The sequence below is a fragment of the Canis lupus genome, chromosome X (genome assembly GCF_048164855.1).
Source record: "Canis lupus baileyi chromosome X, mCanLup2.hap1, whole genome shotgun sequence".
Classification (NCBI taxonomy): Eukaryota; Metazoa; Chordata; class Mammalia; order Carnivora; family Canidae; genus Canis; species Canis lupus.
Genome location: NC_132876.1, coordinates 60599895 through 60613020, shown reverse-complemented (window position 1 = coordinate 60613020; position 13126 = coordinate 60599895).

Sequence of the window (13126 nt, the reverse complement as noted above, 5' to 3'; positions counted from 1 at the left end):
TTGATCATAAAATACCAAAACATAGTGAAAAAATAAGAGAAAATTTAGTAGTAGATAAAACCAAAATAACTTTAAAAAAAGAATTTAAATGTAAGCTGAGGTAGCTTATAATTCTGTCAGACAAAATAAACTTTAAAACAAAGAATGTAATACTAGACAAAAAAATATCAGTACATACTGAGCATGGAATCAATCTATCAAGAGGCTATAACATTTTCAAATATTTACACACCCAGTAGGAGCACCTAAATATAGAAATCAAATATTAACAGACCTAAAAAGAGAAAAGAAATATGGCAATACAATAATAATAGGGAATGTGAATATCCCACTTTTATCAACACATAGATCATTCAGACAGAAAATCAATAAAAACATTGGCTCTAAACAACATTTAGACCAGATAACTTAATAGACATACACACAACATTCCATACTAAAGCAAAAAACAAAAAACAAAAAACAAAAACAAAAAAACCCACATTCTTCTCAAGTGAACATGGAACATTCTCCAAGAGATATCATACATAAAGCCACATATCAATACATTTAAGAACACTAAAATCATACAAATATCTCTTCTGATCATAGCAGTGTTGATCTAGAAATCAATTATGAGAAGAAAATTGAAAAATTAAAAAAAATTTTGTAGATTAAGCAACATGCTATTGAATTACCAATAATTCAAACAAAAAGTCAAAAGAGAAATTAAAAATATACCTTGAGATAAATGAAAATGGAAACACACCATGCCAAAAGTTGTGGAATATAGCAAAGGACGTTCTAAGACAAAAGTTCATACTGATAAATGCCTACGTTAAGAAAAAAGAAATATTTCTATAAAAAAATAGTGTTATGCCTCAAGGAACTAGAAAAAGAACAAACTAAGCCCAGAATTAGTAGAAAGAAGGGAATAACAAAGATCTGAAATAAATGAATCAGGGGCACCTGGGTGGCTCAGTCAGTAGGGTGTCCATCTCTTGATTTCACCTCAGGTCATGATCTCAGGGTTGTGAGATCTAGCCCTGCATAAGGCTTTATGCTGAGCATGGAGGCTGCTTAAGATTCTCTCTCTCCCTCTTCCCCTCCCCCTACTCATGTTTTCTCTCTCTTTCAAAAAAGAAAGAAAGAAGAAAGAAGAAAGAAGAAAGAAAGAAAGAAAGAAAGAAAGACAAAGAAAGAAATCACAGCTTAAAAGATAAGAAAAAAGATCAATAAAATGAAAAAAATTGTTTTTTGAAAATATAACCAAGTTGGAAAAAAATTTAAACAAATAAAATAATGAAAGGGGAGACATTGTAACTGATACCATAGAAATACAAAAGATCATATGAGACTGCTATGAACAATTACATGCCAGAAGAAATGGATACATTCCTAGATACCTATAATCTAATGACTAAATCATGAATAAATAGAAAATTTGGACAGACCAATTACTAGTAAAAAGATGGAATTAATAACCAAAAGGCTCCCAACAACAACAAAATATATTTAAAGACAAGATGGCTTTCACTGGTGAATTCTATCACTTATTTATTTATTTATTTATTTACTTACTTACTTATTTAAAGATTATTTGAAAAAGAGAGAGAGAGAGAGTGCACTCATGAGCAAGAGGGGTAGAGAGAGAGGAGGAGAGAATCTCTCTTTTTTTAAAAGATGTTATTTATTTATTTATGAGAGACACACAGAGGGAGAGAGGCAGAGACACAGGCAGAGGGAGAAGCAGGCTCCATGCAGGGAGTCGGATGTGGGACTCAATCCTGGGACTCCAGGCTGAAGGCCAGTGCTAGACAGCTGAGCCACCCAGGAATCCATGGAGAGAATCGTTTAAGTAGACTTCACACTGAGCTTGGAGCTTGAATGCAGGGCTTGATCTCATGACCCTGTGAGATAATCACATGAGCCTAAACTCAGAGTTGGATGCTTAACTGACTACACCAACCAGATGCCCCTCTGCCACACATTTAAAGAAGAATTAATACTAATCCTCAAAATCTTTGAAAAAAAATCAAGAGAGAGATCACTTCTAAACTATAAACTCCAGCTCTAACATGATATCAAAACAAGAGAAGGATATCAGAAGAAAAAAAAATTATAAGCCATATGTCTGATGAACACAGAAGCAAAAATCAGTAATCAAATATTAGCAAATCAAACTCAATTATACACTAAAAAGATCATATATCATGATCAAGTGGGTATATTCAGGGGTTTAAGGATGGCTCAGCAACAGCATATCAATCAGTGTGATGTACCACATGAACTAAGTAAAAATCATATAATTATCTCAATAAATGTAGTAAAAGTACTTGATAAAATTCAACATCCATTTATGATTAAAACACAAAAAAATTTGTATAGATAAAATGTATTTCAATGTAATAAAGACTATATATGACAATTTTGTACCAACATCATACTCAATGATGAATCTCTGAAAAATCTTCCTCTAAGATCAGGAACAAGACAAGGATGCCCACTCTCCCCACTTTTATTCAACTTAATATTGGAAGTCCTAGCCGGAGCAATTATGCAAGACAGATATAAAAGGCTTACAAATTGGAACTGAAGAAATAAAATTATCAGCATTTGCAAAAAATGTATTATATATAGAAAACCCTAAATACTCCACCAAAATCTGTTAGATCGAATAAATTCAATAAAGTTGAAGGGTGCATAATTAATTTACAAAAATTCAGTTGTGCTTATGTATATTAACAACAAATATCACAAAGAGAGATTAAGAAAATAATCTCATTTATAATTTATATTAAAAATGACAGCATATCTAGAAATAAATTTAACCAAGGAGGTGAAAGATCTTTATACAGAAAACTATAAGACACTGATGAAAAAAATGAAGAAGATACAAATAAATGGAATGAACTTCATGGTCATGGACTAAAATAGATACTATCCTTATTGTGCCCATGCTACACACAAAGCCATCTACAGATTCAATATATTTGCTAAGAAAATCCAATGGATTTGTTCACAGAAATAGAATGGACAATCCCAAAATTTGTGTGGAACCACAAAAGACCTCAAATAATAAAATAAATATACAGAAAGAACAAAACAAGCTCCCTGATAATAAACAATATTACAAATCTATAGTAATAAAAACAGTGTGGCACTGGCCTAAAAAAAAAAAGACATATAGATTTAATGGAAAATAATAGATGGCCCAGAAATAAACCCACACATATATGACCAGTCAATTTAAAATAAAGGAGCAAAGGAGCAAAGAAAACACAATGGGGAAAGAACAGTATTTTAATAAACTGAATAGCCACATGGAAAAGAATAAAACAGGGTAACTATCTTACAACATACACAGATATTTACTTAAAATGGATAAAAGGCTTAAATATAAGGCCTGAAACCACAAACTTTCTAGAAGAAAACATATGTGGTAAGCCCTTTGACATCAGTCTTGGTGATGATATTTTGGATTTTATACCAAAAGTGAAGGCCATGAAAGCAAAAATCAACAACTGGGACTACATCAAACTAAAAAGTTTTATACAGCAAAGGAAACAATCAACCAAGGGAAAAGTCAACTTACCAAATGGTAGAAAGTACTTGCAATTCTTATATTAAAACTCAACAGCAAAAAAATAAAAAAATAAAAAAAAAAACTCAACAGCAAAAACTCAAACAATCCAATTAAATAATAGATGGAGGAACTGAATAGGTGTTTTTCCAAAGAAGAAATGCAGATAGCCCGCAGATACATTAAAAATGATGCTCAAAACTACTATTTATCCTGAAAATGTAAATCAGAAACACAATGAGATATCCTCACACCTATTAACAATGGCTATTATTAAAGACAAGGGATGACAATGGTAGGCAAAGATATGGAGAAAAGACAACACTTATACACTGTTGGTGGGAATGCTAATTAGTGCAGCCACTTTGGACAATGGTATGAAATTTCCTGAAAATAAAACTACCAAATAGTACACCAATTGCAAAGTATAAGAAATTACTAACTCAGAAGGATACTTTCATCCTCATGTTAATTGCAGCATTATTACAATAACCAAGATATGAAAGAAACTTAAGTATCCATCTAAGAATTAATTGGTTAAAAAAATGTGAATCTGAGAGGAGAGAAGTTCTCAAAAGGAAGATGTAGGAAGACTTTGAACTCACCTCATCAAGAGAAACACAAAATCTACTCCTACATATAGAAGAACTCCTTCAGAAGAAGAACCAATGGCTGACAGAACAGTTTGTGCACAACAAAGAATAAAGGGGACACTTAGAAAATGGCAGGAGAGACAGAGATATGATTATCATGGGAACCACACCCCAAGGCTGCAAACTGTAATGAGAAGGCAGAGTATTGAGAGACTGAGAACAAATTCCTTCACCCTGAAGCACAGAAAAAAAGGCATGTTTCAAAAGAGGGACTATAATTTAAAGGAACTAACTCCTCTACAAAATGGCAGGAATCCTGTGGGAATGCTCATGGTGATTGGAATGGCTGAAAAAAAAAAAAAAAAAAAAAACATTGTTTACATCCTTATCCAGCCTACTGTTTCAGTGAACCCAGGACCCCTAAGCCATACAAGCCCTAGCAAACCTGGGGCACAGAAGAAAAAGAAATGGTTTAAAGGAACAACTAAATTATAAAGGAAAAAGCACGGCAGCATCTTCCAAAAATCAGGGGAACTGCTGGCATTTTGTCCAGATCAGAGAAGATGGTAATCACCATTATTTATATTCCCTTCCACCTTGATGGCACAGGTAGGAGCAGGGTATGGGTGTCTGAGCCATGTAGCTGCCATAGTGAGTCTTAGGCCCATAGCTCATGTCAGCCTCAACAATCCCCTCAAGGAGACCCACTCCCCACCTGCACTTGTCTAAGCTTTACCCATCCAACTGAGGCTACCCCATTGTGGTGCATACCAGAAAACAGCCAGACAAACTCATTACAACTCCAGCCATCTTACCAAATTGACACAGCATGAAAAACTTTAAAACACTCTCCACATGCAAGTATTTTATTTTTTTCTTTTACCTTTTTCATATAAATTTTTTTCATTTATTAATTCTCTCTGGAAAAATCTGCACAAATCACAGCAGATAAAATCACTTCAGAATCTTTACTTCTTCTGTTGCCCAACTCCAGGTCACTATTTGCCAGTATCAACATTGTTTTTTTTTTTTTTTGCAGTCTCCCTGAATTTTTTCATTCTTGCATTCCTTTCACTGTTTTCTTGAGGTCTTTTTCTTCTCATAGAGGCCATGTCTTGCAAGTCTATGTTTGCATTCATTTTCTTTGCATAATCTAAGTAATTATGAATCATGCCAAAGACAGTCATATTGCCACCACCAAAATGGGTTTCAAATCCAAATACATCAATGACATCTGGTGTAGTCTTGTACATTTTGGCTAGTTTCCCCCATATTCTGTATTCTGTATTGTTATCTTTCGGGGGTGAAGAAAATCAATGACTATTTGTTTCCACTGAAGTTGTCAGTTGATCATGAATTTCATGGTCCAGATAGTTACTGTGTTGTTTATGATGGTGGCCAAGCTTCAAGCAAACCAGGAAGAAAAATAATTGCACACACTGTAGCTCTAGATGATCTCCAAGGGCACCCAATGTGTGGAACACTCCAGGATATCCCAAATCACACCCACTCACACCCACTGCAGCTATGATGCCAAGGCCTCCCCTGTGTAGAGCCCTGAGGTTCCTGGCTTACACCCTCTTCAAATGCAGGCATCATGCATGCTAGGGTGTTTCCTGTACAGATCACATTGGGATAGCCTGGCCTATGCCTGCTTCAACTCCTGCCAACCCACCAGTGATGCCCTTATACAGAGTGCATAAAGAGGCTCTGGCTCATGCTCACTTCTGCTCCAGCAATCCTACAGTGATGTCCTTGCACAAAGTTCCCTGGGTACAATTGGACCATGCCACTTCAGTTCAGGCTATCCTACTAGCGTGGGACCTGCAAATGGGGTCCCAGAATCACTGGCTGAAGGCTGTTTTGATTTCAGCCATTTCACAAGAGTGACTCTTGTGTAAAGCAACCCAGGAACTCCTGGTCTATGCCTGCTTTAACTTCAAATATCCCACAAGGGAAGCCCTGATGAAGACTGCTCTGGTACATCCAGCTCACACCCACTAAGGATACAATCAGTCAAAACTACCAGGCATATGAAAACTACACAGAGGACATTCTAGGACAAGGCCATTTCTTCAAGGCTAGGAGAAGTAGCTCTTTGGCCAAATTCATAGAAACAAACACAGAAAATCAACCAAAATGAGGAAATAGAGGAATTCGTTCCAAACAAATGACAAAGACAAAACATCAGAAGTATAACTAAAAAAAATGGAGATAAGCAATGTATTTGATTAATAGTTGAAAAGTAATGGTCATAAAGACAGTCACCAGACTTGAGAGGAGAGTGGATGAGCTCAGTGAGAAGTACAACAAAGAGATAGAAAATACAAAGTAGAATAAATCAAGTGACAGATTCCACAACTAAGGGGAAAGAAGAGGTCACATTGAAGAAGTTAAGTGCAGAGATAAGTTTTAGAGGAGAAACAAACTGCGAGCACTGCAAAGGGGATAGTCTTGGTTACAGAGAAGGATGCAAGAGAGTACAGCGCATAGGAGAATGCACAAATAAAATATTTTCCCAAGCCATTAACTTGGAAAACAAGAGGGGCTGATTTCCATGAGTTCATACAAATAGCAGAGCTTAAAACTTGGAGTTTTAAAGGTCAGTGGGCTTGGCTGGGATAAAGCCTTGTTCCTTGAGAGAAGGTAGGCAAATAACCTGGGGGAAGACTGCATTGACACAGTGATTTGAAGACTACCTGAGGCACACAGTGGGATTATTCCATCTTCTTGGAGCATATTCCTAAAACACAACATCCATAGAGACACCTCTCTGAGGACAAAGCAGCTAACCAGCAAAATTTCCCTCTATTTCCCTTCAGTCTAAACAAAAAAACAAGCTGCAGAAAGCAGATTAGTACAGACACTGGCTACTTAAGTTATGTACACCTAGTCCCACACTACTGTGTTCTGATAGGATTTCCCTTCTCAGTCAAGCTTGCCTCAGTCCCAACCAAGTGAGCTCTTCTCCCAGAGAACAAGTACAAACCCCTGCTCACACGATGACTCCCAACCACAGAGTCAGCAGGGCTTTATTTCCAGTGGAAGTGGTATCAGGTCCAATTTAACAAACAGACAATATCACACCTAGTTGAAACTTGCCACATTCTGGCCAAGGACCAAACGCTGCCTACTGCAGGCAAAGAAGGGCTCTGCAGAGGACTGTACTGAAGGAAAGAGCAGCCAATGTGTAGAGCATACACATTATACACTTGAGATACTCCATGAAGCACCAGGCCCTAGACACTTCATGAACTCTTTTTCATAAATCATTACTTTCCGGAGCAGGAAACATAACTGGCTTATCTAACAAACAGAAGGCACAGATCTAGTAAAAAAATGTCAAGACAGAAGAATTACTCCTAAATAAAGTACCAAGAGAAGACCACAACCAGAGATGTAAGTGTAAAGATACAAGTAACATGACTAATGGAGAATTTAAAACAACAATCATAAGGATACTCATTGGGATTGAGAAAAAAATGAAAAAAAAAAAAAAAGGAGACATCTGTATCCAGGAGGCACAGAGAACTCCCATTCAAAATTAAAAAAAAAAAATGGGAAGCCTGGGTGGCTCAGCAGTTGAGTGTCTGCCTTTGGCTCAGGGCATGATCCCAGAGTCCTGGGATCGAGTCCCACATTAGGCTCCCTTTATGGAGTCTGCTTCTCCTTCTGCCTGTGTCTCTGCCTCTCTCTGTGTCTCTCATGAATAAATAAATAAAATCTTTTTAAAAAATTTAAACAAAACCTAGGCCAACACCAAAATATATTGTAATTAAATTTGAAGATTATAATGATTTAAAAAATCTTAAAAGCAATAGGACAAAAGAAGCCCCTAACTTACAAGGGAAGACCCATAAGCTTAATTAGAGATTTCTCAGCAGAAAGTTGGAAAGCCAGAAGAAAGTGGCGTGCAATACTCAATGTGATGAATGGGCAAAATATGCAGCCAAGAATACTCTATCCATTAAGGCTATCATTCAGAATTAAAGGAGAAATAAGAATTTCCCAGACAAAAACTAAGGAACATTATGACCACTAAAACAGCACTGAAAACAATATGAAAGTAGACTATTTGAATGGAAAGGAAATACCAAAATTAACAAAGACAAGAAAGTAACACAGAACAATATTCAGAAAGAACAAGTCAGGTAATAAATGGCACTAAATACACAACTACTAATAATTACTTTGAAGATAAAGTGACTAAACACTCCAGTTAAAAGACAAGATGTCAGAATGAATCAGGAAACAAGACCCATATTTATGTTGCTTACAAGGAAATCATTTTATATTTTTTAATTTTTAAAATTTTTTTGAAAGATTTGTATTTACTTGTTTATTCATGACAGACACACAGAGAGGTAGAGACAGAGGCAGAGGGAAAAGCAGGCTTCATGCAGGGAGCCTGATATGGGACTCGATCCTGGGACTGTGGGATCACATCTTGAGCCAAAGACAGATGCTCAACCGCTGAGTCACTCAGGTGTCCAAGGGAATCATTTTAGACCTAAAAACACACCTGCAGATTGAAAATGAGAGAATGGAGAAGCATCTACCATGCAAATGGATATCAAAATAAGGCTGGAGTAGTGATACTTGTATCAGACAAACTAGACTTTAAACCAAGCTAATTCAAAGAGATGAAAAAGGACACTATATCATAATAAAAGAGGGCAAATGAGATGATTAACAATTACAAATATTTATGCCCTCAACATGGGTGGACTCAAATATGTGATATAATAACAAACATAAAGGAACTAATTGATAATAATTCAATAATAGTAGGGTATGTTAACACTCCACTTGCACCGGTGGATAGATCATCTAAACAGAAAACCAACATGGAAACAATGGCTTTGAATGACACAGTGGACCAGATTGACTTAACAGATAAATTCAGAACATTCCATCCTAAAACATCAGAATATATATTCTTTTCAAGTGTGCATGGGGCTTTCTCTATAACAGTTCACATATTTCACAAAACAGGCTTCAATAAATAAAAATTTGAGATCATACCATGTATCTTTTCTGACAAGAATCCTAAAAAAAAACAAAAATCATCCACAGGGAAAAAAATGGAAAGATCACAACTATATTTATGTTAAATAACATGCTACTAAGCATTGAATGGGTCAACCAGGAAATCAGAGAAGAAATTAAAAACATACATGGAAACAAATGAAAATAAAAACACAATGGTCCAAAACTTTGGGATGTAGCAAAAGTACTGCTAAGAGGGAAGGCTATACAGCATTATAGGCTTACCTCAAAAAGCACACACACACACACACACACACACACACACACACACACACACAAATGTTGAATATAAAACCTAAATTTACACCTAAAGCAGCAAGAAAAAAGAAGAAAAAATAAAGCCTAAACCCAGCAAAACAAGGAAATAATAAAGATTAGAACAGAAATAAATGGTATAGAAATAATAATAATAATAATAATAATAATAATAATAATTAATAATAATAGAAGAAGAAGAAGATGAAGAAGAAGAAGAAGAAGAAGAAGGAGGAGGAGGAGGAGGAGGAGGAGGAGGAGGAGGAGGAGGAGGAGGAGGAGGAAGAAGAAATAATGAATGAAAGCCAGAGCTGGTTCCCTGAAAAAAGTTAATTAAATTAATCAACCTGTAGGCAGATGCATCAAAAAGAAAAGAGCAAGGATCCATATAAATAAAATCACAAATGAGAGGAGAAATAATAACCAACACTACAGAAATACAAATATAAGAGAATACTATAGGGGCGCCTGAGTGACTCAGTTGGTTAAATACTTGCCTTTGGCTCAGGTCATGATCCCAGGGTCCTAGTATTAAGCCTCATGTCAGGCTTCCTGCTCAGCGTGGAGTCTCCTCCCTCTCCCTCTGCCTGCTGCTCCCCTTGCTTGTTCTCTCTCTCTCTCTCTCTCTGATAAATAAAAATCTTTAAAAAATACTATGAAAAACTATATGCCAACAAATTGGACAAACTGTGAGAAATGGATAAATTCCTACAGACATATAAATTACCAAAACTGAAACAGGGAAAATAGAAAACTGTAACAGACAAAGAACTGGCAAAGATCTCAAATCAGAAATATAAAATATCCCAAGAAACAAAAGTCCAGGGTCAGATGTCTTTCAGGTGAATTCTACCAAATATTTAAGGAAGAGTTAATACCTTTTCTTCTAAAACTATTCCAAAAAAGGGAAAAGGAAGGAAAGCAGGAAAACAGCTAGAATGCTACAGAGAGAAAAGTTTTCACTTCTAACAAGGTTGGAAGGTAAAAAAAATAAAAAGAATAAAGTGGGGGAGGGGAACTGAGAATAGCAGAGCTAAAGCGAAAGTGGTAAAAGCCTCCAGGGCAGGAAAGCCCAGCCCTGGAGAAATGGGACATTTAGAAATCCATGCAGGAGTTTTCCCTGATGGAAAAGTGCTTAGCAGGGAAATTGGGCAGAATCACAGTAGGGGCAGTGAAGCCTCAAGATTCCTGGAGTCACTATAAGAGGAGGGGCACCCGGGGGAAAGCTGATCACAAAGTGAGGTCCTATATCAATAAAGGGCTGGAACGCTGCTGCCCTCTGGGGCATTTGGGAAAGCATTTGGTTAGGCAAGCAGCTCTGGAGTGGCCTTTACACTAGAACCTGGCAATGGAAGTAGGTGGCTGTAATCCATTCCCTTCAGTAGAGGTGGTCCCTGGGAGCACGGGTCTAGCAGCAAAGAGCCCTGGATCCCAGGGTGCCGAAACAGACAAAGCCTGTGACACTCTGTTCCCCTTGAGACAGGTGGAAGTGGTTAGGGTTCAGGAAAGTGAGAACTTTTCCACCAATGGGCACCCTACAAGCTGTGAAGATCAGTACACCTGCACCTGCCTCCAGTAGCATCTAGGCTAGAGTGTACTGGAGGACTGTGGTTACTCTAGTTACTTGCAGGGAGCTCCACTCCCAGAGCTGGAAATCTGGCCGCTGTCATTTTGTTTTCTCTTTGCTTCACTTTGTGCCTGGGAAAAGTGGGGCCTCTATGGAACAAAGGCCTCACAGGATAAATGGCTCATACTGAATCCAGCACCTGGAAAGGGGGAAGGCATCACTGACCAGGCACAAGCACATGAGAATCAGCACAACAGACTTCTCCCCCAGAAGAACTGCTGGAAGTACAATGGAAAAGCAAGTTTACTGAACAAGCAGCACTGGAAAGCTACAAGACTTAGGAAAATAATATATGGAACTAGAGGGTCCTTTTTATCTCTTTTCTTTTTCCGTTACAACTCATTTTTATAATAGACTAAAAATTTCCAATAATTTTCTCTTTTCCCACCTTAACTACAATATTTTACCAACTCTAAATTTTTAAGTTTTATCCTTTTTTGACTTTCATATTTCTATAATTACATGTCTTAGATATATTTTGCCACTTCTGGATTCCCTTCAATGCTTTCAATTTCATTTTGGTAGATATATGAGATATGATTTTTTGTTTTCTTTTATTTTTTAAATTTTCTCTGCCTCATTTGGTTTACAAGTTGGAAGTGACTATCTTCTAGCACACGATGAAAAGACACCTAGAACAAAGTGGAACAAAGTATTGGTTCATTCGTGAGATTATATTCTCTCATCCTTCCCATTCTGCCTCCCTCTTTTACTTATGTTTTGGTGGTCAGTTTGGGGGCTTTATATAAGTATTATTGGTTTATATAAATTTGGGATTGAGCATCTTCTAACATGCAGAACAAAATACACTCAGAAACAAGATCACTCTCTAGGACCCTTCAGGTAGACTACGTTCTCTCTCCACTACCACATTCTCACCACCACCATCACCCAGGTTTCTTTTTCTTTCCTTTTCTTTACTTTTTCTTTCTTTTCTTTGTTTTTGGTTTGTGGCTTTTTATTTTTACTACTTTGTTTTAAATTTTATTTTCACTTTAGTACTCCTTGCGTTTCATTTTATACTGTTCTTCTTTTTCTTTGATTTTTCTGGTCTCTGACATCTTCAGAATCATCTAGGGTATATTTTACATAGGTCAGGGTTGATATTTTTGACTCAGCCCACTCATAACCAGCCACTGTGCACTGGACAAAACGACTAGAAGGAATAAATCACCCCAAAAGAAAGAACTGGAAAGAATACTCTCTGCCACAGGGTTACAGAACTTGGATTTCAATATAATGCCAGAAACTCAATTCAGAAGTACAATTATGAAGCTACTGGTGGCTCTGGAAAAAAAGTGTAACGGAATCTAGAGACTTCGTTAATACAGAATTTAGATCTAATCAGGACGAAATTAAAAATTGGCTAAATGAGATACAATACAAACTGGATGCTCTAATTCCTGGGATTAATGAGGTGGAAGAGAGAATGAGTGATATAGAAGACAAGTTGATGGTAAGGAAGGAAGTTGAGGAAGAAAAAGGGAAAGCAATTAAGAGCCATTGAGGAAAGGCTAAGAAAGAGAGAGGACCAAAAAGTATATTAGAGAAATTCCCAAAGCTGGGAGAAGGAACAAGCATTCAGATCCAAGAGATAGAGAGCCCCCGCCCCCCAAAAAAATCAAGAAAAACCATTCAACACCATGACATATAATAGTGAAAATTTCAAAGATAAAGAGAAAATTCTTAAAGTGCAGGACAAGAAATACGTAACTTATATGGGAAGAAATGTCAGATTAACAGCAGACCTCTCCATAGAGACCTGGCAGGCCAAAAAGGGCTGGCATGACATATAGAGGGTACTTAATAAGAAGAATATGCATCCAATAATTCTTTATCCAGAAAGTCTGTCATTCAGAATAGAAGAAAAAAGATCTTCCAGGATAGGCAGAAACTGAAAGAATATGTGACCACCAAACCAGCTCTGTGAAAAATATTAAGGGGGACACTGTAAAAGAAAGAGGAAGCCCAAAGAAATAATCAACATAAACAGGGACTGGATAGGTAATATGATGGCATTAAATTCATATCCTTCAATAA